Genomic DNA, 2,386 nt, shown 5'->3' on the forward strand with positions numbered 1-2,386 from the left:
TTTATACACAACGTTAATCGACGTTTAAAATTGGTATATTATTTAGACTTATAATCAACCTATTAGATACTTACTTATTAATTATTTGTAGTTATAACTTATATGTAGGTAATTGAATAGCTTAGTTTAATTATTCTAATAGATAAAAACATTTTTTTTTTGTATTTTTAATAATATGAAATTATATTAAGTATTAAAACTATTTCGGTATTTAATAAGAAGGTATACTGCACTTATTTGGCCTCAATTTGAATCATTGACCACCGCCGATAAGACGTTAGGTATATGTTTTATACTGTATACACCTATGACCTATCCGTGTCTTTATTATCTTTGCATGACTATCAATATAGTATATTATAATATAATCGTATCATATAAAAACGTAAGCTAACATGGCCTCAAATTCAGTTCAGAACCGACAAAAACACTTAAGCTTCACTTATGAATGTCCTGTCCATGTTTATAAGATATATGATAAAGCTGCCTGCACATCAGTTCCTTCGTGTTTCGTTCGAAGGTAACCGATATAATTTTAGATTCTGAGGACAGCGATGAATGTATTGGTTTATTACAATGATGTGTGTTTTTTTTGTGTCTGTGCACACGATAAGTAGTCAAAATAATGCATCGAATTTAAACTTCAGTATCTTGTTCGAAGGAAAATTGAATATTGTTGGTGCATAGGGGGGTGAAAAAAATTGTCAAAAGCGCCGAGGAAAACAAAAAAGAATTTTTACGCAAAATCGATTTTGGTTTTTGGTGACAACTCTAAAACAAATGACCCTATATATATGAAATGTTCACTGGTTGTTATGTTAATATAAGTATTTTATATTCTCGATAAAATGTTCAAAAGATTTTGATTTGTTTTGAACTTTACTGTTTACAGACATTGTCAGTTTTCAATTTCTTTTAGTTTTTTTTCCTATAATTGTCAATAAAATTGTAATAGTTAAATAAAAAATCTTGAAAATTTAATACAATCCTGATATATTGCTACAATGGTAGTCGAAAAATATTAAAAGTACATAGGTACTATTTTTTTTATAATCAAATATTCAAGTTCAAATATTGACAAAATTCGTAAAAATGACGATATTGTGCACATTTTTTTGAGTTAGAAATTCATAAAAATGTTTCTTTTAAAATCTAAGATTTTAAAATGTATTGCAAGATTCTTTATAAGTTTGTCTACATTCTTCTAATAAAAAAAAATGCCTGCAAGAAAGTCAAATTAAATTTTTATGAGCATTTGAAGTTTATATTTTTACAACATTGGATATTCACTCGATTTCTCATTATGGCAATTTTCTTCTTTTGTTGTAATTCAAAAACGAAATACATGAAAATGTCACTGAATTTTTATATTTTCATTTTCTATACACCTATAAATTTTGAAAAACACATCTTGACTGAATGTCATGTTTACGACCAGGAGCGAATGGACCTAAACTTGACCGAAACCCTCGACTCAACTCTCGGACCACATCCTGACCAGAACAAAATAACGCTTAAATTTCTTAAACTTACTAATTTGATCAACAAAATATAATTGTACCTATGATGTATATAATCTAAATTGTCATTAATAATTGTGAACTAAAGGCCTTTGCTGCCGAGTTGTTTTTATAAGATCAATAAAAAAAAAAAAAAAAATTTTGAAAAAAACGACTCATTTTGAGCTGTTTACGGACTATTTCATATTTCAATTTTTTTAGTTGTTTTTCTACAAAATATGACAACAAAAGTGTGAAAATTAAATATAAGGCTTCTGACATATTCCTACAATAACAGTTAAAATATATTAAAATACATAGGCACAATAATTTTTAATAAGCATTTAAAGTTCGATTTTTGACAAAATTTATAAAATTAAAAACTTTTATAGCAAAGGATTGAAAATTTAATACAAGGTTCCACGTAAATAGGTTATTCTGTAACCAAAAAATCTAAATAATATAAGAACAAAGTTTTTTTTTTCAAATAGTTATTTTAGGTTTAACGAAATTACATATTAAATAACTAAGAATAACAATTTTAGTTATATTGTTGTAATTTTATAATATTGATTCAACTTATCGGCCACCAACAATAGATAGGTAAGTAATAAGTAATCACAATATAAATATAAAACAAAATATTCACACTGACTAACCGTCACCGCTCAGAATCGTTTTTCGTATACAATATTACAATGATAATATATCATTAAATTAATATCGAATACCTTCTATTATACAGTGCCCACTAGTAACCTACTGTACAGCAGAGTGACATCCACTTACCCAACTTTTTATAAATTATAATATATATAAATTATAATATCTATGTATTAATAACTTTATAATAACAATATTAAATGTTGGGAATATTGAATTTCTGC

The sequence above is a fragment of the Acyrthosiphon pisum genome, unplaced genomic scaffold, assembly GCF_005508785.2.
Source record: "Acyrthosiphon pisum isolate AL4f unplaced genomic scaffold, pea_aphid_22Mar2018_4r6ur Scaffold_21021;HRSCAF=22813, whole genome shotgun sequence".
In the NCBI taxonomy this organism is placed as follows: domain Eukaryota; kingdom Metazoa; phylum Arthropoda; class Insecta; order Hemiptera; family Aphididae; genus Acyrthosiphon; species Acyrthosiphon pisum.